At 42.6% G+C, this 26,723-nt stretch overlaps 1 long non-coding RNA gene across 1 annotated transcript in view; it reads right to left on the minus strand.

Moving 5' to 3' along the window:
• The window catches only part of LOC148141144 (uncharacterized), a 57,646-nt gene that overhangs the window by 7,344 nt on the left and 23,579 nt on the right, over positions 1-26,723 (minus strand). Inside the window, exon 2 of the long non-coding RNA XR_015752789.1 lies at positions 19,516-19,649. This is a non-coding gene — a long non-coding RNA (uncharacterized LOC148141144). The remainder of the gene's footprint in view (positions 1-19,515; positions 19,650-26,723) is intronic.

The following is a 26,723-nucleotide window of genomic DNA, read 5'->3' on the forward strand; positions in this document are numbered from 1 at the left end:
ATTTCTTCATTGATAATTGGCTCAAGCATTTTCCCCAACACAGAAGTTAAGCTGACTCGAACTTTTGTCTCCCTCCCTTTTTAAACAGTGGTGTCACATTTGCTGTTTTCCAGTCTGCTGGAACTGCTGCAGAGTCCAGCGAATTTTGGAAAATTACCACAAGTGTATTTTCTATTTTTCCCAGGATACATTCCATCAGAACCAGGAGACGTGTCTACCCTTAGCTCCATTAGCTTGCCCAACACTACCTCTTCCGTAATAATGATTGTTTCCAGGCCCTCACCTACCTTTGTCTCTTTGTCAATTACTGGCATGTTATTAGTCTCCTCCCCTGTGAAGACCGATACAAACTCCTGTTCAATGCATCAGTCATTTCCTCATATCCCATAACCAAATCCCCTTCTCATCCTCTAAAGGACCAATGTTTACTTTAGCCACTCTTTTCCATTTTATATATTTATAGAAACTTTTACTATCTGTCTTTATATTCTGAACTAGCTTTAGTTTTCATTTTGCATTTTACTCTTCTTTATAGCTCTTATCGTGGCTTTCTGAGGACTTTTAGAGTTTTCCCAACCTTCTAGTTTCCCGCTGATCTTGGCCACTTTGTATGCCTTCTCTTTCAATTTGATAGCCTCCCTCATTTCCTTAGACACCTACAACAGATTACCCCTTTTCCTACAGTCCTTCCTTTTCACTGGAATATACTTTCGCTGAACACTTTGAAAAATTGCTTTGAAAGTCCTCCACTGTTTGTCAACTGTCCCAACATAAAGTTTTTGCTTCCAGTCTACTTTAGTGAATTCCTCCCTCATCCTGCTGTAGTCCCCTTTGTTTAAGCACAGGACCCTGGTATTGGATTTTATCTTTGCACTCTCCGTCTGTATTCCAAATTCAACCAGACTGTGATCGCTCCTTCCAAGAGGATCCGTAACTATGAGGTCATTAATTATTCCTGTCTCAGAGGACCAGATCTGGAATAGTTTGCTCCCTCGTCAGTTCCATTACATACTGTTCCAGAAAACTTCCATGAATATACTCAACGAACCTCTCCTCAAGGCTACCCTGGCTGAGATGGTTCAAACAATTGACATGCAGATTAAAATCCCCCATGACAATTGCTGTACCATTTTTACAGAAATTAGTTATTTCTTTGTATATTGCCCGCCCCAATGTGATATTATTATTTGGTGGCCTATAGACTACACCTATCAGTGACTTTTACTTCTTAGAATTGCTAATTTCCACCAAAATGGATTCAACCTTATTCTCCATATAACCTGTATCATCTCTCACCACCGGCCTGATGAAGTCCTTAACTATCACAGCTATACCACCTCCCTTACTTTCCGAATAGTCTGATATCCCTGGATATTTAACTCCCAGTCATGACCATTCTGTAACCACATCTCTGTAATGGCTACTAAATCATATTCATTTGCCATGATTTGTGCCATTGACTCCTCTGACTTGTTACAAGTATTCATGTAAAGTGCCCTTATGCTTGTGTTTGTACCCTCTTTATGAATTCCATGAGGAATTTTTAAAAGGCTTTGGAGAAAGCTTTGAGACACCTATTTTCAGAGAGTCATAACAGTATCTGGGCTTCATCATGTCTCTAGTTCCCCTTTTCATTTGCAAGCCAATAGCAAAACCAAGAGAGCAGTGAAGTTCCTGATGCCAAAGAATATTGATAGGAAATTCGGATTTACTGTATTACAAATCAGCACCTGGATACAATGGATATTCCTGGGCAGACTTCCTCAGGGAGACAAGAGTAAAAATACAAAGCATTTCTCAGCTGCAAAACCTCAGACCAAATGTTATATCACAAGAACAGAAGACATTATAAGCAATTGAGAATTAATATAAGCAAAACAGACGAATTGATGTAATTCCATATACAATGTGAATACTTCCAACTTTGGTGTCACACCACAAGGCATAGATCAGAGATAGGAAGTCAGAAGGCACAATCCTCAAACTCTTACATTATTCAACCTCTGGTGTGGATATTGAGAATAAACAGAAAAACATTCATACCACTTGAGGCTGCAAGAATGAACAAGCAAGACTATCACAAACTTTGGGATACTGACAAAATAATATACTGACTAAATTGCAAAGTAATTATCATGTTAATAAATGGCTTCCACCCTTGATCAATGGTGACGAGGAAAAAGTCAGATGAACTGTAAGTGTACCACAGAGGCTCAAACTCTGAGATTTGGAGTATGGGGCAGGGCAAGGTGAACATGCAAATAGTTTAAAGAAATAGATAATGTTGATATAAAAGTTGCAACTAATGTGGGGAGAGATGTAATATAATGAGAGTAGACATAGTAATGATAACATAATGCAACAGTGACATCAGTGATCATGTGAAAAAAATAGGAAAGTAAGGATGGAAGTTTGCTTCAGTGAGAGATTGACTTAAAATAATAGTGTAAAGAAACAGGTTTACTGAAATCTACCAGAAACAGACAGTGTTCACTTTCAGGGAAGGAGAAAATATTATAGGCTACACTACTAGAAAAAGCAAGGACAGCCATTTGGATACAAAATTGGATCGAAGTTAGAAGACAGAGGATGGTGCTGGAGGGTTCATACAAAATATTTGGGTATGAGCATAAGGGGTACAGTTAGTAAGTTTGCAGATGACACCAAAATTGGAGGTGTAGTGGACAGTGAAGAAGGTTACTTCTGATTATACAGGATCTCTATCAGATGGGCCAATGGGCTGAGGAGTGGCAGATGAAGTTTAATTTAGATAAATGCGAGGTGCTGCATTTTGAGAAAGCAAATCTTAGCAGGATTTATACACTGAATGGTAAGACCCAGGGAGTGTTACTGAACAAAGAGACCTTGGGGTGCAGGTTCATAGCTCCTTGAAAGTAGAGTCACAGGTAGATAGGATAGTGAAGGTAGTGTATGTTATGCTTTCCTTCATTGGTCAGATTATTGAGTATAGGAATTGGGAGGCCATGTTCTGGCTGTACAGGACATTAGTTAGGCCACTTTTGGAATATTGCGTGCAATTCTGGTCTCATTCCTATTGGAAGGATGTTGTGAAACCTGAAAGGGTTCAGAGAAGATTTACAAGGATGTTGCCAGGGTTGGAGAATTTGAGCTAAAGAGAGAGGCTGAACAGGCTGGGGCTGTTTCCCTGTAGCATCAGAGACTGAGGGTGACCTTATAGAGGTTTATAAAATTATGAGGGGCATGGATAGGATAAATAGACAAAGTCTTTTCCCTGGAATGGGGGAGTCCAGAATTAGAGGGCATACATTTAGGGCGAAAGGGTGACGGTATAAAAGGGACCTAAGGGGCAACGTTTTCACTCACAGAGTGGTACATGTATAAACTGAGCTGCCAGAGGAGGTGGTGGAGGCTGGTACAATTACAGCATTTAAAAGGCATTTGGATGGGTATATGAATAGGAAGGGTTTAGAGGGATATGGGCCGGACTGCAAAAGATATCAAGTTTCATTAGGGGTTTGCTGACGTACCATTCCCCCCTTCTCCTTCCAGCAGTTTGCCCTGCTCTGTTTCATCTCTACTCATTTGCCACCATGTTGTAACCCAAGGTAAATGCATGTCCTTGCAGCTATATCTGAGAACAAATGGTTTGTGAAGAATCCCTGAACCATTCCCTGTCGATTTATGTAATTTTGAAGAACTCTGGAAACCACCCAAAGACATGACAGTAGCCCAGAGAAATCAACAAATCAACTACTCATCGGGAAGTAATAGTTGCTCCCTTTTAAATTGTGCTGATGAACTTCCTTCTTTCTCCTGAACATGGGTACATTTAAAAGGTAGTGCTAACTGTAAGAATGAATTCCGAAATAGCAGCAGTGTTACATGCTGACTGATGCTGTGATCTGGCTACTCTGCAAAACTGTGACCTTAACACTCCTTGTACTAATGCCATCACCCAATTTGCCTCCACTGTAGTGTAAACACTTCCAGTTGTGCATGCTTATATCGCAAACATCACCTTAGAGGCAGACCACAGTTCAGTGCCCACCATTTTAACTCCCTTAAGTGGACAATCTTTTGTCATTACAAACTAACTACTATTTTTTAGCCATATCAAAGACAACTAATCCTTCAATAGCCTCTTAAAACGTGTCGGTGAAACTGTGAACTGTCTTCTGATGAGAGACGTGATTAAACCTTTGGGATGTGTCAACAGCAAAGCCTATTGGAAGTACAAGAAGCAATGGCTCCCTGTTTTATTTCTGAGCTATCTCAGTTGACCTGTTGCCATATCCCAGCAGTGTGTCTCTGCTTTCTCTGCAGTTTGTTTTTCTTTCATGTTTAAAGTGCTGGTGATTTAAATTCCCTCAGATCATGAGACTTAAACAGACTTTACACATCTTTCAGGAGCACTTCTTCTTCCTCCATGAAGTATTTATTTCCACACTGCAGATAAACAACAATGGAACAGCCAAAATGGTATTTACTTGCATTGTGCACTCACTTAAATGGCTCTGTTGAATTGTATGTGTGATTCAGCCCTGGCTTCTTCTCCACCATTAAAAATGTAAGCAAGGACGGGACAGTCCCATTCACATCCCTCCTGTTACTTTTAAAAGCATCTGAGGCAGCTCGGTTCTGTGAAAAGCCATCTATTTATACATTGCCCTGGTTTAGGTTCATTAAGCTCAATCGTTTCCACTTTACTGTTAAGTGCAGTTTTCCATCACTTCATTTAAATATTATTAAAACCAAACCTCAACTAACTTTCTATCAAACTGGATGTGTTTGGGTGTCGTGTTTCCTTCATGCAAAAAAAGTGACAGGGGAGATACAAGGAATGGTAGAACTCTTGAAGTGTCCAAAACCTTGTTGTCCTTTTTGTTTTATTTTCTGGCCTCAGATAACTTGAAATTTTAAAAAAAATGAAAATACTTTGAACAAACTCAAGTATCTGAACATATGGAATCTTAATGAAGCCAACTACCTGGAGTCATCATGCATGGTGCCTAAGGACTGAATCTTACCAGAAAGCAGCTCGGCGAGGTGTAATGGGCTTTATCTCACAATCATCCCAAGCTCACTTTGTTGACTATGTGCACATGCTTATGATGTTGGTCTCTTATGCTGCGAGCTGGATTTGCCAAATCAACATCAGCAGCAATACTCACTACTACCAGGATATCCCAGGATTTCTAATGCCGTCTCTATCTTTGAAGTCTAGGGATACATCCAGTTAAGGATTGTCAGACTACATTAGCCTTTCACCATCTATGTAGGAGAGCAGCTCCCCCAAACCATTGCCTCGCACAGCATGATTACCACTTCCTTGCATGTACATTGCACATTCCTACTCCAATCATGATATAAGCACCAGGCCACGCAGCTGACCTGTCCTTAATCATCTTCCCTCTTACTACTCTCTAAGACACTGCCACCCTTTCCCCATTGCACACCACCTTATCACTATTCAATGCGGTACCATTATATCCAGGGCAGCTTTCAAACAGTTCAAACTAGTCACCTTTATTCATCAACACCAAAGGTAAATATAAATCAACCAGTCAGAAGCTGCATTTGTTTCTTGGAACAGAAATAAACTGCTTACAGGTTAAGCAGTGACAATTTTTCAGTCAGCAAATGATCACTGCAGCCAGCTCTACTGTCAATTCAGTCTTGGCTGTCTTGGGTTCTATCATGCAGAAGGTGGTGTTCCTCCTGCTCAATGCCCTCATCTTCCTCAGAAAACTGCTCCCAACTCAACAGCATCATCACATCTCCTTGTTGCTTGCTCCAGTTGAGCATGGCATAGCATTCTGGGATTAAGCAGCATGTTCTGTCTGGAGCGTATAGCCCCCCTCCCCTGCACAAGCGGTGCAATTTCACCTTCAAGAAACCTGGTCAAAAATTGGGCAACATTATATCTCTGACATTCTTCAATCAGAAGATTGCATTACGGACACAAGAGGTAGACCTTGTCTTCTAGTAAACATCTTTGGCAAGCACCTGGCACCTCAAATGCAGCTAGACTAAGAGAATTCTAAAGGGTATAGGTATTATCGCAGTTCTCACAGTACCAGATATAACCACCTGATTACAGATGACTTGCATGTTAATGAATTGGAACATTTTTAGCTTGATGAACTCAGCTGCATTATGATATGGGACCTCCCAATGCAATGTGTGTGCCGTGTATTTATTCCTTTACCTAGGGGAAGCCAGCTGTGTTGCTGAATCCTACAGCCTGAGCTGCAGCATTAACCTCAAGTTCAGAGAGTATCAGTTCTGTGTCCCTGTGCATTCAATAATTCCTTGCATTAGTTTTGTGACTCACTGATGCCTCTTTTAAGGTGCTTTGGATTTGATCTGCCTCACAGACATTCTTTAATCTGCAATGACCAATGGTCAGATTACATGTGAGCAGCTTTAACACTGCACACACTTGGACATTTCATGCATTTCACATATACAATGCTATGATTACAAATGACTTCAACTTGGACTGCACAATTGATGCAACTGCCTCTTGAAAAGCCTCCTAACATCCACAAGTGGAGCCCAAACTTTGGCCCAGAAACAGACCCTGACTCCACCCGCTCTGAGCGTAGTCTCAGTCATTTTTCTGTCACTGGGTGTATTTTGGAATTGGGAGATGATGAAAGGCTAGGTAAAAACAATGACTGCAGATGCTGGAAACCAGATTCTGGATTAGAGTGGTGCTGGAAAAGCACAGCAGTTCGGGCAGCATCCGAGGAGCAGGAAAATTGACGTTTCGGGCAAAAGCCCTTCATCAGGAATACAGGCAGAGAGCCTGAAGGGTGGGGAGAAAGTAGCATAGAGTACAATAGGGGAGTGGGGGAGGGGATGAAGGTGATAGGTCAGGGAGGAGAGGGTGGGGGAAGGTAGCAAAGAGTACAATAGGTGGAGGGGGGTGGGGATGAAAGTGATAGTTCAGAGAGGAGGGTGGAGTGGATAGGTGGAAAAGGAGATAGGCAGGTAGGATAGGTCATGGGGACAGTGCTGAGGTGGAAGTTTGGAACTGGGGTGAGGTGGGGGAAGGGGAAATGAGGAAACTGGTGAAGTCCACATTGATGCCCTGGGGTTGAAGTGTTCCGAGGCGGAAGATGAGGCGTTCTTCCTCCAGGCGTCGGGTGGTGAGTGAGCGGCGGTGAAGGAGGCCCAGGACCTCCATGTCCTCGGCAGAGTGGGAGGGGGAGTTGAAATGTTGGGCCACAGGGCAGTGTGGTTGATTGGTGCGGGTGTCCCAGAGATGTTCCCTAAAGCGCTCTGCTAGGAGGCGTCCAGTCTCCCCAATGTAGAGGAGACTGCATCGGGAGCAACGGATACAATAAATGACATTGGTGAATGTGCAGGTAAAACTTTGATGGATGTGGAAGGCTCCTTTAGGGCCTTGGATGGAGGTGAGGGAGGAGGTGTGGGCGCAGGTTTTGCAATTCCTGCGGTGGCAGGGGAAGGTGTCAGGATGGGATGGTGGGTTGTAGGGGGGCGTGGACCTGACCAGGTAGTCACGGAGGGAATGGTCTTTGAGGAAGGCGGAAAGGGGTGGGGAGGGAAATATATCCCTGGTGGTGGGGTCTTTTTGGAGGTGGCGGAAATGTCGGCGGATGATTTGGTTTATGCGAAGGTTGGTAGGGTGGAAGGTGAGCACCAGGGGGATTCTGTCCTTGTTACGGTTGGAGGGGTGGGGTCTGAGGGTGGAGGTGCGGGATGTGGATGAGATGCATTGGAGGGCATCTTTAACCACGTGGGAAGGGAAATTGCAGTCTCTAAAGAAGGAGGCCATCTGGTGTGTTCTGTGGTGGAACTGGTCCTCCTGGGAGCAGATACAGAGGAGGCTGAGGAATTAGGAATACAGGATGGCATTTTTGCAAGAGGTAGGGTGGGAAGAGGTGTAATCCAGGTAGCTGTGGGAGTCGGTGGGTTTGTAAAAAATGTCAGTGTCAAGTCGGTCATCATTAATGGAGATGGAGAGGTCCAGGAAGGGGAGGGAGGTGTCAGAGATGGTCCAGGTAAATTTAAGGTCAGGGTGGAATGTGTTGGTGAAGTTGATGGGAGCATGAGGTGGCGCCAATGCAGTCATCAATGTAGCGGAGGAAGAGATGGGGAGTGGAGCCAGTGTAACTGAGGAAGATAGACCGTTCTACGTAGCCAACAAAGAGACAGGCATAGCTGATGAAAGGCAACATGCCACCTTGGCCTGGTCATCAGCCCTGTGAGCCACTCCCTGGACTATAGTGAGACAGAATCCTTACCCCTGATTACTCTGAGTAGAGGAATGCCCAAGTCCGTGAAACACTGTCCTTGACTGACTGTACCAGAAGCCTCTGACTGACAGACAGTAGCCCCCGCCCCCTTGACTTGACTGAAGCCTATTTACCTTTTACCATTTGGTTGGTGCGTACATAATATGTTTGCTCTGTCGGCTGCTTGCACATATGCCATGCAGCAACATGGTCAACTCCTTTGACTGAGGAATGCCATTATAAGCCACCTGGCTTTGTGTCTGCACTGAACAGCAGACAGAAGTACTGTAATCCTTTTAGGTCTGGCTGAAAGAGTGCAGTGCAAAAGGGCTAAACAAGGCAAGTTAGGGTTGCAGTGAGCATTCAGGTAGTTGTGAAGTGAGTGTGCCTTAACAGAGTCGGTCAATAGCCTGAGATGCAGCCTGGTCCAATCCATGAGGTGGGTACCTGTCTCAGCTACAAAGTGTCCTTGCAGCAGGCTTGCACTGAAAGTTGCCAGTGTGCTCTAAAGTTCTGCACTGAAGTGTAGCAGCATGCTATAACTGAATTGGAGATGTGCTATGATGGTGCAGTGAGGCTTTGTTTATGCCAGATGTAAATTTCCGTGTTTTAGTCATAGAGTCATCGAGTTGTACAACTCGGAAACTAACATTCCAGTCCAACTTATCTATGGCAACCAGGTATCCCAAATTAATCTAGTCCCATTTGCCAGCATTCAGCCCATATCCCTCTAAACCCTTCCTATTCATATACCCTCCTTTTAAATGTTGCAATCATACCAGCCCCCACCATTTCCTGTGTTTACTCATACTATACGTGCACCACCCTGTCTGTGAAAAAGTTGCCCCTTCAGTCTCTTCCCCTCTCACCTTGAACCTATTCCCTCTAGCTTTGGACTTCCCGAACCTGGGAAAAAGGACCTTAGGTATTCACCCTATCCATGTCCCTCGTAATTTTATAAACCTCTATAAGGTTAGCCTCCAGGGAAAACAGCCCTAGCCTATTCAGCTCAAATTCACCAACCCTGGCAAGATTCATATAAATCTTTTCTGTTCCCTTTCATGTTTCACAACATCTTTCCTATAGCAGGCAGACCAAAAATGAATACAGTATTCCAAAAGCAGCCTAATTAATGTCTTGTACATCTGCAACATGACATCCCAACTCCCATACTCAATGCACTTCCCTGATGAGGAGCTTATACCCGAAACGTCAATTCTCTTGCTCCTCAGATGCTGCCTGACCTGCTGTGCTTTTCCAGCACCACACTCTTGACTCTGATCTCCAGCATATGCAGTCCTCACCTTCTCCTTCACTGGTCAATAAAGGCAAGTACACCGAACCCTTTCTGCATTATCCTATCCACCTGCAACTCCACTTTCAACAAACTTTGAACCTGCACTCTAAGGTCTCTTTCAGCAACACTCCCCCCAGACCCGACCACTAAGTGTATGAGTCCTGCTCTGATTTGCCTAACCAAAATCCAACCCCTCGCATCTGTCTAAATTAAACACCATCTGCCATGCCTCGGTCCTGATGTACTCTGAGGTAATCTTCTTCATTGTTCACTACATCACCAACTTTGTTGTCATCTGCAAACCTAATAACCATTCCTCCTATACTCACATCCTTGTGGGGTAAATGTAAGGCGTGTGCCTTAAAATGTTGGTGTTTGATGCCCAACTTCAAGGTCTGGAGGAGAAACAGAGAGCAAATCCTTTGCATTTGGCTTCTATCCAGAAGGTAGGAGAATAGGAGCCTGCAGATGAGTGAGGCAAGATTAGCCAGCAATGAGGGTGAAAATCAATGAAACTTCCCATTGAATGACCTTTCACTGCTCAGTCGGGAGAATCTTGTCTCAACATCCAGGACTTGATAAGAAAATGCGCCTTTTGTTCTCACCATTGAGATGAACTACTGTTGACATTACATCAGACTTTCCTGAATTTCTTGCCATTGCCCACATCATTCAGGGCCTGTGATGTTTCCACTTACAACGAGGCATCTATCAAGGGCGCTGGCACATAGGCTGAGCACCAACAATCCTGATGAGGTGAAGAAGTGTGGTGTTGCTCTTTTTATTGACATTACACAATGTTTTACTTAGCTGCAATTCGAATTCCAAGACTCTGGGGTGAAAGTAAATGCCTGAACCCATGACTTCTGTCTGCTTGTAAGAATTCCTTGCCCATTGCAATCCTCTGAAGATGGTCAGGGAAACAGTTTTGAAAAGTTAAATCTGGAAAAAGGCAGGTAATAAGAAATGTGTTTGTTTTACAATATGTGTTTACAGGTCTCATTCTCCAGACCTCTCCCAACAGAATAGAAAACTGATGCTCAGAGATGTTGTTTAGCAACAACACATTACTCTTAGCATTCCTGCTCTAATCCATTGGGGGGAAACTGAGAATAATATAGTGTAAACACATTGTAAATCACAACAGGATTGGGAATCCTGGGATAATCGGACAAAAATTAAATTAAACGCTAGCAATTTTAAACATTAAAATGAGACTCTGAAGAACGTATGTTTTCTTTCTCATTTTTAAAACGTTTCTCATGTTTAAAACATGCAGCTCAAATGTTTATTTAACAAAAATTGGGACTTTTTTTTATTTCCAAAGAATTTTGTCATTGGCACACTAATCAGATAATCAAAAATATGTGTTCTATTTTTGAGACAAAAATGAGAAACTTTAACTGACTTCGTAATTAGCCAAAGCACTGGCAAGTTAATGAGCACAACTTTACAGTACCTATCTTAATATCAGTAACACGTTTTCATATATTCTTAACAATGAGACACATGCTAAATCTTAAGCTCCTTTATGGAAGTGATTTTAAAACATCAAATGGACTGAACACCCAAATTATTTTAGTTTAACTTCCCCTGTTGATGGGTTTGCAGGGACGAGACTCCCACAACACTCTCTGCTGAGCCGCACCCATGACAAATCTCTGCAGATTTTGCAGTTCGAAGGTAGCCCACCACCCTCACGCTACTTGAGTCTGTTAGATGGCCAATTATTGGAGAGTTAAATAGCCGGGGATTGATGTGATAATTGGCAATACATTGCTTTCCCAATTGATTATTCCACAAGCCAGATGGAAAAACCCATCATCCAAAAAAATCCTGCACAATGTGTTCCCGTGCTAATAACTACTGAGTTAAACAGAACCATTCGAAGTTAAGTCTAGTGTGGATACATTCGCACAACACCCAGGCCATTGGGAACCTGATCAATGCTAGGCCAGGTTTGCAAATTGTATGGATACAAGATCAGATGCAAACTCAAGATAGCAACCCAGATGGCAAATTGATTTTCTAACAAATGTTCAGACCACTTGATGTTTTAAAATGCTGAAAATGTGTTGCTGGAAAAGCGCAGCAGGTCAGGCAGCATCCAGGGAACAGGAAAATCGACGTTTCGGGCATAAGCTCTTCTTCAGGAAGTTTTAAAATCCCTTGTATAAATGAGCTTGAGATTCATGTTATCCAGGTATGCGTTTTCTTCTTAAGAATATCCCAAAATGTGTTACCATTATTAAGCTAAGTTCCATAAGGTTGTGGTTATTAACTTGCCTGTGCTTTGGCTAATTAAAAAGGTCAGTTAATTTTTCCCATTTTTGTCTCAAAAATGTGACATGTTAAAATGTTCAAAGTGAGATCAACTGTGGATAGAGCAGCAACACATTCAGCTCCTACTGATGGGCTGTTAAGCTTGTTGAAAAGCTTGTGAACAGTGTGGAGAGAGCTCGAAGGAGATTTTCAAAGTGGTGAAACAAAAGCTGAATATGTTTTGGGTACGTTAACACAGGCCGGGTGAAAGCTCTGTGAAGAACCAAAATGTGATGTGCTGCTAATTTAAAATGTTGGAAACTGAGATGTTAGAGGAGAGAAGTCAAATATATTACGATAAACCCTATAGCAACGTGTATGCACTGGCCCTCTATTCTGTTCTCTGTTTTGATCTCCAAGCAAGTCCAACTATGGCTGCCAATTGCCTTTGAGCATTGTAGTCCCCTGTCAGAATCAGTTTCCAAGCCATCTTAATTAGGTGCCAATTTTGCCTCCAGTCCAATCAGGAGCTTTGCATATGAAAATAGTGTCATTAACAGAGATACAGCTCAGGGCGACAAAGGCATAACTGATCCAGACACATTATTCCCCGTTATAGATTTGAGTTCAAATGTCACCTGTTTGTAAACGTAGCATCATTCAACATTCCCTCCCAATGTCTTAACTCATGGCAACGCTGTGCTCACTGTTCAACATTGGCTCCCAGCCAAGCAATACCTTGATCACAGAATTCTCATCCTTGTTTTCAAACCCTCCTTGGTTTAAACCTTCCCAGTAATTCCCTGAATCCCCACAGCACAAAGAGATATCTGCACTCCGGTCATTATTGCCACTTGTGCATTCACGGACCTGATAGCTCCTTGATTGGTGGCGGTGTCTTTAGTTGTCCAGGTCCCAAAACAGGCGTTCCATCCCTACACATCTCAGTTAACCTCCCACACTTATTATCCTTTAGACAATTGCTATGCTCACAGTGCAGAAAGAGATATCCTACATTGCTTTTTAAATTTTGCTTAAATTCTTTTGTTTTGTTAAATGGACTCTTTCTAAGTTTTAAAATGATTGCTATCACACACAGGATGAATAAGTTGACCTCTTCCAGAAATTCCCAGGACTTAAAAGTGAACTCATCAACTCCAGGAATGTTATACTAATGACATTGTATGAACAAAGCCAGTACAAAAGACTTGTAGGCAAGGTATCTATGTCAGCCAGATCTAAATAGAAGAGACCATGAAAACCCATTTTTGCTTCACGTAGGTACACAACTCCACAGTTTATTGCTTGAATGTAATGGTTTTGCTGGGGGGTAGCATTAAATCCACCTCACTGACTCAGTGTCTCCACCTGAGCTACCAGTCAAGTAACTGAGACTGCAGTTTGTTCGACCCACCTGGAATTAGATAACTTGACTTCTGTTCTCCAGTCTGCTTGTATTTCTAGATGAGTAAGCAGCCCTCAGATTTGTTAAATATCTGTCTCTGATCCTAATATCTCTCAAACATTTTATTTCTGGAAAGAAAATTTTATTTTGTCTGTGAAGTAAACCAATTCCCACTCTACAACATTTACACTGTCATTAGCAATTTGAATGTGCTGCGCTCCTGTGAACGGTACGTTTTGCATCTCCTCTAAAAGGACTTCAACAGGACATTAACTTACTGGACTCTGTACTTCACATTAACAATTTCTGATATCTTTGTCGGCAATTTGTAACTGGTAACTTCCACCTTTTCTTTCTCTTTGTTTCTCGAGTGCATGTATGAATGTGGATCATAAACCATTCCCCGAGGTTGTGAACGCAGTAATAAATCTGAATTGGCTTTTGCTGAAAAAGTTTGCTCAGGGTCATTTTAAATTTGACTTTACAAACAGGCTTTGGAAGAAAAAACACCAGCATCTGTTTGAAAGGGAAAAGAAAATAAAGAAAGCAATTTTTTTTTAAAAGTCTGTACAGAAGAGAAGCACAATGAGAATAATGCAATCCAATTTTCCCTCTGGTCAGTGACGTACGTCTTTAAGACTATCTCTTTAACCAAGTTTTTAGTCATCTGACCTAAGATGTGGCTCAATGTCATACCTTTTTGTATTGTTTCTGAAAGCACCTTTAGATTTTTCATTACGTTAAAGGTGCTACATAAATCTAAGTTGCTGTTGATTGTCAGCTAAGATTTCAAAGAGAAATTACAGCCATGTTGCGTTCTTATTGGAGATGCAAGTTTCAAATCAGCCTTGCGTAATTCTTAAGCTAAGTGACAGAAGAAGTGAAGTACAACGAAAGCATTCAGAGCACAGTATGCTACATGGGAGCTCAGACTGGAGAATAATCACAAGGGGTCTGAAGTCAACCATCACATCTACTTATGGTCCAGCTCACTTGTCTGACTTGGGAATCTGCTCACCCTTAGCTGATGTTCAAGGTGCAGTAATGCTCTGTATGAGTTGGATGGTTCAATCTCCATTAATAAGGGAGCATGTCATGTTTACATTTAGCTATCCTAGCAATCAATTCTTGTGTCTCTAAGGATGGCCTTTCTTCTATTTTCACTTTTCTCCGAGATACAAACAGAGAGACTAATATTGGAAGAGTTTTTTGATTGCTTCAGACAGGATTCTTTTCCTCTCCCAGTTATTTGCTCATGAGATATTGATACTAAAGTGGAGAGGCTGATGTTGGGCCAAGTCTGAATCATATGAAGGTTTTTCGACTCTTTTTGTTACAAGGCCTAGCGGGTTTCCTTGCTGATCTGTTCTCCACACCTCTTGACCTCTTTAATCCTGAGAACTATATTCATATCTTTCTTGAAAGTAGTCAATGTTTTAGCCTCAACAGTTTCCAGTGTTGGAGAATTCCCCAGCCTCACCACTCTCTGGGTGAAGAACTTTCTCTTTAGCTCTGTCCCAAAAAAATCCCACCACCTTATCCTTAGACTGTGACCTCATCTTGACTACCTGGTCATTGAGATCATCCTTCCAGCATCCAACATGTCTGCTCCTGTTAGAATTTTATATGCTTCTATGACATCCCCTCATTCTTCTAAGTTCTATTGACGATCATGCTAATTGGTCTAGTTTCTTCCTGCATGTCAGTTCCGTGACCCCAGGAATCGGTCCAGTAAACCACTGTGGGAGGCATGGTGGCTCAGTGATTAGCACTGATGCCTCCCAGTGACAGGGACTCAAGTTCAATTCCAACCTCAGGCAACTGTCTGTCTGGAGTTTGCACGTTCTCCCCGGTCTGTGTGAGTTTCCTCCAGGTGTTCGGGTTTCCTCCCACAATCCAAAGATGTGCAGGTTAGGTGGATTGGCCATGCTAAATTGCCCAGAATGCCCAGGGATGTGTAGGCTAGTCATGGGAAATGCACGATTACAGGGACTAAGGTTGGGATGGATGGTCTTCAAAGGGTCAGTGCAGACTCAATGGGGCGAATGGCCTGCTTCCGCACTGTAGGGATTCTATTGTTCTTTGCACTTGTTCAGTAGCAAAAATATCCTTCTTTAGATAATGAGACCAAAACTGCACACAATACTCCAAGTTTGGGCTTACAAATCACACCATAGAGATGTACAGCACAGAAAGAGACCCTTCAGTCCAATTCATCCATGCTGACCAGATATCCTCACCTAATCTACTCCGATTTGCCAGCACTTGGCCCATATCCCTCCAAACCCTTCCTATTCATATACCCATCCAAATGCCTTTTGGATGGGTATATGTTGCAATCGTACCAGCCTCCACCTCTTCCTCTGGCAGCTCTACACATACCACCTTCTGTGTGAAAAAGGTCTCTTTTATATCTTTTCCTTCTCACCCTAAACCTATGCATTCTAGTTCAGGACTCCCCCACCCCAGAGAAAAGACCTTGTCAATTTATCCTATCCATGCCCCTCATGATTTTATAAACCTCTATAAGGTCACCCCTCAGCCTCTGATGCTACAGGGAAAACAGCCCCAGCCTGTTCAACCTCTCCCTGTAGCTCAAATCCTCCAACCCTGGCAACATCCTTGCAAATCTTTTCTGAACCCTTTCATGTTTCACAACATCTTTCCGATAGGAAGGAGACCAGATTTGCACACAATATTCCAACAGTGGCCTAACCAATGTCCTGTATAGCTGCAACATGACCTTCCAACGCCTGTACTCAATACTCTGACCAATAAAGGAAAGCATGAGAGTTATAGGGTAGCCAGGAAGGACCTGAAGAGAGAGCTAAAAGCAGCAAGGAGGGGACATGAAAGGTCCTTAGTCGATAGGATTAGGGAAAACCCTAAGGCTTTCTATAGGTATGTTAGGAATAAAAGAATGACTAGGGTAGGAATAGGTCCAGTCAAGGATAGTAGGGGGAAGTTGCGTGTGGAGGCGGAAGAGATTGGGGAGACACTGAATGAATACTTTTCTTCAGTATTTACTCAGGAACAGGGCATTGTTGTCGATGAGAATACTGAGTCACAAATAAGTAGAATGGATGGCTTTGAGGTTTGTAGAGAAGAGGTGTTGGAAATCCTGGAAAAGGTGAAAATAGATAAGTCCCCTGGGCCTGATGGCATTTATCCTAGGATTCTCTGGGAAGCAAGGGAGGAGATTGCAGAGCCATTGGCCTTGATTTTTATGTCCTCTTTGTCTACAGGAGTAGTCCCAGAAGACTGGAGGATAGCAAATGTGGTTCCCTTGTTCAAAAAGGGGAGTAGGGATAGCCCTAGTAACTATAGGCCGGTGAGTCTCACTTCTGTTGTGGGCAAAGTCTTAGAGAGAATTGTAAGGGATAGGATTTATGCACATCTGGATAGGAATAATGTGATCAAGGATAGTCAGCATGGTTTTGTGAAGGGCAAGTCGTGCCTCACAAACCTTATTGAATTCTTTGAAAAGGTGACGAAGGAGGTTGATGAGGGGAAAGCGGTAGATGTGGTATATATGGATTTTAGTAAGGCGTTTGATAAGGTTCCCCATGGTAGGCTACTGCAGAAAATACGGAGATATGGCATTGAGGGTGAGTTGGAGGTTTGGATTAGGAATTGGCTGGATGGAAGAAGACAGAGGGTAGTAGTTGATGGCAAAGTTTCTTCATGGAGTGCCGTCACTAGCGGTGTTCCGCAAGGATCTGTTTTGGGACCATTGCTGTTTGTCATTTTTATAAATGACCTGGAAGAGGGGTTAGAAGGTTGGGTGAGCAAGTTTGCGGATGATACGAAAGTCGGAGGAGTTGTTGACAGTGAGGAAGCATGTGGCAGGTTACAGCAGGATATAGAGAAGCTGCAGAGCTGGGCAGAAAGGTGGCAGATGGAATTCAATGTAGCTAAGTGCGAGGTGATTCACTTTGGGAAGAATAACAAAAAGATGGGGTACTGGGCTAATGGTCGGATACTTGGTAGTGTGGATGAGCAGAGGGATCTTGGTGTCCATGTACACAGATCTCTGAAAGTTGCCACCCAGGTAAATAGTGCGGTGAGGAAGGCATATGGCGTACTGGCTTTTATTGGTAGAGGAATTGAGTTCCGGAGTCCTGAGGTCATGATGCAGTTGTATAAGACTCTGGTACGGCCGCATCTGGAATATTGTGTGCAGTTTTGGTCGCCATACTATAGGAAGGATGTGGAGGCATTGGAACGGGTGCAGAGGAGGTTTACGAGGATGTTGCCTGGTATGGAAGGAAAATCGTATGAGGAAAGACTGAGGCACTTGGGGCTGTTTTCACTAGAGAAAAGAAGGTTTAGGGGTGACTTGATTGAGGTGTACAAGATGATTAGGGGGTTAGATAGGGTCGACAGTATGAACCTTTTCCCGCGTATTGAGTCGGGTATTACAAGGGGGCATAGCTTTAAATTAAGGGGGGGTAGATATAGGACTGATGTTAGGGGTAGGTTCTTCACTCAGCGAGTCGTTAGTTCATGGAATGCCCTGCCAGTAACAGTGGTGGACTCTCCCTCTTTATGGGCATTTAAGAGGGCATTGGATAGGTATATGGAGGATAGTGGGTTAGTGTAGTTTAGGTGGGCTTGGATCGGCGCAACATCGAGGGCCCAAGGGCCTGTACTGCGCTGTATTCTTCTATGTTCTATGTTCTATGTTCTATACCAAATGCCTTCTTCATTATCCTATCCACCTGCGACTCGACTTTCAAGGAGCTATGAACCTGCACTCCAAGGTCTCTTTGTTCAGCAACACTCCCTAGGACCTTACCATTAAGTGTATAAGTCCTGATAAGATTTGCTTTTCCAAAATGCAGCACCTCGCATTTATCTGAATTAAACTCCACCTGCCAATTCTCAGCTCATTAGCCCATCTGGTCCAGATCCTGTTGTAATCTGAGGTAGCCCTCTTCGCTGTCCTCTACACCTCCAATTTTGGTGTCATCTGCAAACTTACTAACTGTACCTCTTATGCTCACATCCAAATCACTTATATAAATGACAAAAAGTAGTGGACCCAGCACCAATCCTTGTGACACTCCACTAGTCACAGGCCTCCAGTCTGAAAAACAACCCTCCACCACTACCCTCTGTCTTCTACCTTTGAGCCAGTTCTGTATCCAAATGGCAAGTACTCCATGTATTCCATGAGATCTAACCTTGCTAAGCAATATTGTACAGTTGCAGCAAGACATCCTTGTCCCTTCATTCAAACCCTCTCGCCAACGTACCAATTGCCTTCCTCACCATCTGCTATACCTGCATACTTACTTTCAAGGACACCCAGTCTCATTGCATCTCCTCCTTTCCCAATCTATTGCCATTCAGATAATAGTCTGCCTTCCTGTGTTTGCTCCCAATATAAATAACCTCACAGTTATCCACATTTTACACCATCTGCCTCATATTTGCCCACTTACTTGACTTGTGAAAAACGCACTGAAGTTTCTGTGCATCCTCCTCACAGATACCCTCCCACTAGCTATGTGGATATGGCAGACAATTAAGAAACCAACAATAGCATTAGCCTGCATTAGATAGGGATCGAATTTTAGCAGTTAAGAAGTATTATTATAATTGTACTAGTCAGCAATGGGGACTGTGTATAGACCTGGGTTAGTTTCCTCAGGAAGAATTGTCTTCAATGGAATTGACTGAATATTCATCAAGACTGGTTCCTGGGATGACCGGATTATCCTGAGGAAATTGAGTAGGCAAGGTTTATATTGAGTAGACTGATGGATGATTTTATTAAAACATGTCAAATTCTTTACAGTGTTGTCAGAGTATCCTGGGACGATATTTCCCGAAACTGGAGTGTCTACAACAAGGAATCAGAAATTCAGAATAAAGAGATAGCTATTCAGAATTCTGGGGATGTGTTTTTTTTTTGAAGAGTTATGGACTACTCACATTCTCTACTCCAAAGAGCTATTGATATTCTGTTGCTGAATATTATTCAAGTCAGACATTAATGGGTTTTTGAAAAATCAGAGAATCACAGGATACAGGTAAGATGTGGGAAGGTGCAGCCAGGATAAGAGTTCAGCTAAGATCTTATTGAATGGTAGAATTGACTTGAATGGCTGTATCCTCCTATTGCTTATGATTTGCTATTCTGATCAATTCTTTCTCTTCCCCTTCATCAGCATTATCTTCTTCCATTGTTATTTTGGTGGATCTGCAGGGAAGGAAGCCATAGCTGCCATAGTAGGCAGAAAAAGGACGTCATTACAATTGTGTAGGTGTTCACCTGACACCTACACTGTCCTACTTACCTCACCATCTTTCACAGCAAGGACAGAATGCCCGTCTGGTAGCTCCAATGCCTACTCCCTGTAGGCCGAGGCACTCTGTTATCTGGACTGTCCCTTCCAGTATCCTGTCCTCTACAGACATCGCATACAGGTTTCTGCTGGAGTAAAGTTGTATGAATTGACTGAAGGTCAAATACTATCTCCCAATTATCACCAGGTGACTGATATAATAGATTTGTTAGCATGAGGGTGATTAAAAAGTCTTCAAGTTTATCATTTTTAGCAGAGATGGGGGTGTGCATTGTAACATTCCCATTTAATGATCCCTATCGGTGACAGACCATTCTGAAAGTGATTTCATGATCTCATTCCTACATATGTCCAGTGCCCTGCTCTATTTCTTTCATATCTCTATCTCCACTTGAAATGTTTTAAAAATATCACAAAATGACAAAAACATTACATAGAGATAATCACACTGTGGTCAAACACTTTCTTACCTGTATGTAACTGTCTCAGTCTGCTACTGCAACCTTTGCTTACTCTTCCCTTGCAAAACACTGTTGTGCAGCAGAATATAAAATTTATATTTTCTGCTTTTTGCATCTATCCTTTGACTTTGAACAATCTAAACTTAATTTCTTTCCTATTACATTTCTCCTCTATTGTCTTTGCAAAATAGACTGAACTTAGATTCCAATATAATGAACCCATTGTTACTCTGAATATACATCACAAACCTCTGATAATTTATTCACAAGACACACTTAATAAATACAACCCTTTGCAACTTCCTAGTTTTTCTAAAGAGATCCCTCATGTACCCTCCCCTAAATTTCTTCCACCTTCTGTGTTCTTTCAATTAAGTTTTCATCACACTTTCTATCTTACGTCCAAACTTTCCCAGACTCTCCCCATCAGCTTGTCTCAATTACTATCACCAACTCAGGTTGACACTTACACAACCACGAACTGTAGCTTTGAAGGACCATGAATCTTAAAACTCTTTAATCCTTTTTCTGTCTATATTATACATATCTCCACCTTTGAGCTATGTCCTCCCATCTTTCAGCCCAGAGCTAGATATGATTGTTTCTCTACAGTAATAATGCGTAGCAGGCAGCTCCTCTCTGCTTCATTCCAAACAATCCTCCAACAGTCTTTCAGAGGAGGTAAGACAAAGAATTAATGTTGGACATTGGCTCATTGAATGTATTTGGCATCATTCTCCTGTTACTTACATACAATGTAAATGGTCTAAACTGGCAAACAATGGAAACATTGTCCAGCAGAAGCATACATTAGGTACAACAGTCACAGTTCGAAGTGTGGGTACTTGACATGCAGAAGAAAATATCATTCAAAAAGTGAGGCGTACCTTACAAGCGTAGGTAATTTATCTTTATTCGCTATTCTTCAGATACTTCAAAAACCTCCTAGCCTGGAACACTCAAGGGGTACCGTGGTCTTTCAGATCTGTAGTCTGCACCTTATCTTCCAAACTGCAAATCTAAACAATAATGTGTGGGGATGGCCCAAGTAATTGCTCTGGGATTCTATTTGAAACAGGTCTGAGAGGTAGTCACTACTCAAGTGAAATGTCCTTTCGACCTTTCCCATAGTTTCTTCGCTTGTTAGTCCGCTGTATTGCACAATGTACTTAATGATATCCGTCTTCTGCTCAATAGGCCTTCGCAGTGTGTGAATGTCTGGAGGTACAAATAGCCACTGCATCTTTCTTGAGCCTTTAGTGTGATCCACACAATAAGACTGAACTCTTCCAACAGCTGCAGAGTGAAACGCATGCTTCACTTTAACAGCGTTTGGGACTCAGAAAACAGCAATACAATAATGTCTCTGATAAATGGAACTCTTAAGATCATTTTAGGAGAAATGATTGAGGTGGCCTGAGGAGAGCTGTATTATTATCTCATTCAAGGTACAATTAATGAATGATGGGAGTAGCTAAACCTTTTGAGTTGATAGTACACATTATAGTAGTGATGTTCCATGTTCTATGGTAAAAAATGCTAAATAAATAAACATTTCAATTCCATGTTTCATATTTCAGTGTTGGGCAGTAAAGAGATAGAAAACATCTGTTCTTTTCTATGATCTACTTCATGAGTACCTTGTAGGGAATGATGCCTTAGAATGACAGTGTTGCAACGATCATTCCTTCAAATTGAGATGCAGAGTTACATATCCAAGTTTGTCAATTGTGGCACTAAAAGCAATATTGATAGAAGCATATTTTACAATGAGATTTTGGTAAATTAAGTGAATAGGTAAAACTTTAGCAACTGGGATTCAATGTCCACAAATCATAGAGCCACTCGGCATGGTAACCAACCTTTCGGTCAAACCAGTCCATGCCAACCATGTACCTAAACTAAACTAGTCCCACCTGCCTGTGCTTGGCCCATATCCCTGCATACTTTTCCTAAACATAAACTTTTCCAAATGTCTTTTAAACATTGTAACTGTACCTGCATCCAACACCTTCTCTGCCAGTTCAATCCACACACGAATCACTCTCTTGTGAAGAAGTTGCCCTTTGTGTGCTTTTTAAATCACTCTCCTCTCACCTTAAAAATAATTCCGTGGTTTTGAACTCCCCCATCCTAGGGAAAAGTCCCTTGTCACTCATCTTATCCACGGCCCTCATTATTTTACAAAACTCAATCAGGTCACATGTCGTGTAAAGTTTAAAACTAAACTGGAGGTCCAAAGAAAAATGTCAGTCTATAGATAGGAATAATTAAAATGTAATTAACCGGTATGGAAAATAATCAAACAGGTTCATGGAACGTTGGTGAAATGAAATACTAGGGGGTAGAAGTTATGCTACAGTTATGCAAAGCCCAGCTTAAACCACACTTGCAGTCCAGTGAATTGTTCCAGGTTCTACACCTTAGCCTTGGGAGCACCACTACATAGGTTTACCAGAACTATACCTGGACTTTCAGGGTTCAACTACAGGAGCTGACATACTACAGTTGCATTCCTTGGAATTAAAAGTATTAAGGGACTATTTGATCAAAGTTTCCATGGTATAATGGGGGAAGGGCTAACGCAGATAGACAAAATCTATTTTTACTCTTTGGGAGTGTCAGACAAGGAGAGGTAGACTGAAAATTGGAGCAAGAAATTTCAGGAGTGAGGTTGGAAATCATTTCTGCAATTAAAGAGGAATAGTGATGTTCCACAATTAGCAACTTATGCTAAGTCAATTGTTCATTTTATTTCTGTGATTGATTGTTCATGTTAACCAGAGGTACCAAGGGATTTAGCTGAAGGCGAATACAGAGTTTGGTCACAGCGAAGCCTGAATTTCAATAACTGATGGAACAGGCTCAAGGAACTAAACAGCCTCTGCCTTCAGTTAATCAGTAAGTATTCAAGAGTAAATAGAATAGTCTGTTTTGAACTAAACCAGTTCCAGTGGTTTTGCATATTTTCTGGATACTGTCACCGTATCCAATACCAGTTGCAGCAATCCTTGAGCAGTCAAGAGCTACAATTTTAAACTGTGGATGGCTGGGAACAAATGCAAATCTAATGTCCTATTGGAGCAGTCGGACTGACTTGGCAGAAAGCCTAACTCAAGGACAAGTAGTTCCAAGAATCACAGGGAGCTGTTGTCAGCGAAGAGTTATGGAGAATGACCATTGCTCCCCTACATCCTCAATCTTTAACAACACAGTACGTTTGTTTGAAAAGACAAACAAGAAAACGTCCTTACGGAATGTCATCCATATGTGCAGAAAACATGAGACTGTCTAAATAAAAGAGATAGAGAGAAACTGAGGGAGAAAAAAGCAAAGGCCTGAATCTGACAGGAAATTGGCTGAGTGTCAGTTTAGTTGAGTTTCATGGAGGAATACATTCGTTGAGGCCTTGTAACTCATCATGCGTGATCGCTCAAAATTCACACCTTAAACTATATATCACACCCATTCGTGCTCCTCTCTACTGAGGCAAGCTGGATTCTCCCCCTCACTGTGAGCCGAAATACTCACCATTGTCAAAACATTTCAGGAACCCAGTGCTGACGCCATCTTTAAAAGTCAATTGTGCACTTGCTCAAATGTTGGCCATCTGCAGCTTAGCAGTCGCTCCTGGCATTTGCCCCGGGCAAGGCTAATGAGAGGAAATTGGTGTTCTACTTTGTGGACAAGGGACCCGAAGTTCTTGATGGGTGGGTGAGTGGGTGGTGTAGAGCCAGAAGGGTTGACCTCTTCCATCAGCACTGGCAGAGGAGACCACTGCAGTAGACCCTGCCAACCAGGCCTGAAGTTGCCCCCAGGATGAATGCAGTCTCAGACAAATGGAGGAACGCACACCAATGTCACAGAAAGGTCAGTGATCTCCATTCCACCATTGTGAGTCTTTCTCTGCGGTCTCTCTCTCTCTCTCTCTCTCTCTCTCTCTCTGTGTGCTACTGGTCCCACCTCCCAGAATGCTCTATCATTCTCACAGGCGCACAGCTCACCATCTTTTCCCCACGTGCAAGATGTGCCAGCACTTCCACTTTTCATAAAATCATGAGGGGCATAGAAACAGTGAACAACTAAGGTCTTTTTCGAAGGATGGGGGAGTCCAAAACTAGACAGCATAGGTTCAAGGTGAGAGGGGAAAGGTTTAAAGGGCAACCTTTTCACACAGAACATGGATGGAGTGAGCTGCCAGAGGAAGTGATGGAGGAGGGTGCAATTGCAGCATTTAAAAGACATTTGGACAGGTACGTGGATCCGAAAAGTCTAGTGGGATATTGGCCAAATGCAATAAATAGGACTCATTCAGTTAGACAACCTGGGTCAGCCAAGGATGGGTTGGACTGCTGTATGACACTATGATGCAATGCAAGTACTGCTACTCTGCAAATTTGAAATGCAGAGTTGTATTGTAACTGGATTGGAGGTTACCTTGATGATATAGTGAGACTAGCACATGTTGGATGCCAGTGTTGGGGAACATGGGGTGCGTGTGGTCACTGCCCTGAGATGTTGGTGCCCAGTGTCCAAGACTGAGATCTGGAGGAGCAACCAGCAAGCTGGGGTCACCAGGTACCCACTCAGATTTTCATGTCGGGAATTCCCAGTGTCTAGGTTTTACCTGGCAGGGAGCCTGAATATTAAAGAGGTGAGATTAAGTTGTGGTGAGGGCCATCATGAATGGTAATCACTAGCGAGATGCCTGTCTCAACATCCAGGATGCCATTGAAAAATGCGAGTTTTCGGATTCAGAACTGAGAAGTCCCTCACTCAACATCTCAACCGATTTTCCTAAATTTCTCATCGTAGATCTCGTCACTCAGTGTTTGGAAAGATTCACCTGAACAGTCCAGAATTATTGGCTTCCAGCCTGGGAACAGAATCATCAGTGGTGGGATATTTGGGAAAATATGGAAAAATTAGATTCTTCAATAGTTCAATTTTCCCCGTACGTTTTCAACAGCCGTACAAGCACCTCTCTGATAAGCATGAAGACCGTTTTTCCAATTTTGTATCTCATTGATAACATGAGAAGGCACAGGGTACTGCAGGAGGAGGGCTTTTTCCCGAGTGACTCCTACCCCTGGCTTCAGTGGGGAGATGGAATATAACAACTGTGGAATAGCTATGTGGAAGGCCAGGAGCTCAGGGAGGTAATTTGGGGATATTGATATTAAAGAAAAGGGTTCAAAACGAAGAGATCCAAACCTGATAGGTTAACAGAAACTGTAATGCAAAATGAAGGTTTAGTGGGCGGTGGGGATGGGAGGGATCATTTGGAATAGCAGGTAAAGCCTGCAGTGCACACTCTTAAGCATGACCTGAAAAGCCTTCCATCTTCCATCAAATAGCAATTATAAGGTAGAATGAAAAGTGGCTGCCAGCACATCAAGAGTGGACAGAATAACTTTGTTTTGTTTTGTCTGTGGGGTTGGGGTCAACTTGTGGCTGTCGTGAGCCCCTTCAAGGGACAATTGCATTAATTAGGGCACGAAAGATTCAAAATGGCTCTGGTACTCATTACATCACTCTCTATGTGCAGCTCATGCATTCACCAACAAGATCGATTAGAAATCCTAGACTGTAAGCAATAATGATTATGCCACTGATCATGACAAGTAAACCCTCAAAATCTCTATGAAGTGGAAGTAATCACAGGCAATCTTTACAGTGTCACCTGAGATTGTCAGTTCTCAACCCCAGTCCAAAAGGGCTGCACCAGGACATGGGGCTGCTTTCCTCACACAGTAAACTTTATGTGTATAAGAACATAGGGCATTATGTTTAATTCTATGTTTCTTGGATGATTTAGGGGTGTGGACAAAGTGGTAGCAATCCTGCTGCACTTATAATCTCCAAGTGCTTTTCAGTGATATGTCTTATGCAACATCTGTCAGAGTAAAGTCTAATATCTCAGAGGTCTATGTTGAGGCATCCTATGACCTTCCTTGTTGCAGGGCTCCATTTCCCATTGTGCTGAGGGCTTCAGTCAAGTCTCATTGATGTTTGCTGCAAATGCTGACAAAGCATCTCACTGAGAGGCTGTTTGGTCTCTGACATTGCTCACATCGGTTCATTGCACATGTCCCGAATCAAGCCAGCAATAATAAGTGCTCTCATTCCTGTCACAGTCATAGACAGCACAAAGAGGAACAAAGGCATTGGTTAGCCCATAACCAACAGTAACCTGTCGTGGCTGGTAAACAGCCCCCACATGGGCAAGATCCTGTGAAAGCTCCCATCAGCTCTCCTCAGGAGGTACAAGAGACTCCGAGTGGAGTATCCTCAATGGCATTTCTTCCAGCATCACTGCCAACTGAGGATGTCCCAGGACACCATACCAGGACGCCGTCCTCTCCTGGAGCAAGACTGGTGATAAAGAACAATGAGAGAAAGGAACAATACAGCACAGGAACAGGTCCTTTAGCCCAACAAGCCTGTGCCAACAAATGGTGCCTTTCTAAACAAAACCTTTTGTCTCTATGCTGTCCATATCCCTCTATTCCCTGCCCATTCATGTATCTGTCAAGATCCATCTTGAACGTCACTACTATACCTGCATCCACCACCTGTTCTGACAGCACATTCCAGGCACTTACCAATCTCTGTGTAAAATGTTTGCCTCTCATACCTCCTTTAAACTTTCCTCCTTTTACCTTAAACCTATATCTCCCGGAATTCACATTTAGAACACATCTCTACTCTGGGAAAAGACTCTGGTTATCCATGTCG

Source organism: Chiloscyllium plagiosum, unplaced genomic scaffold, assembly GCF_037043375.1.
Source record: "Chiloscyllium plagiosum isolate Xiang-an unplaced genomic scaffold, Cpla_swu_hap1 HiC_scaffold_34, whole genome shotgun sequence".
NCBI classification, from domain to species: Eukaryota; Metazoa; Chordata; class Chondrichthyes; order Orectolobiformes; family Hemiscylliidae; genus Chiloscyllium; species Chiloscyllium plagiosum.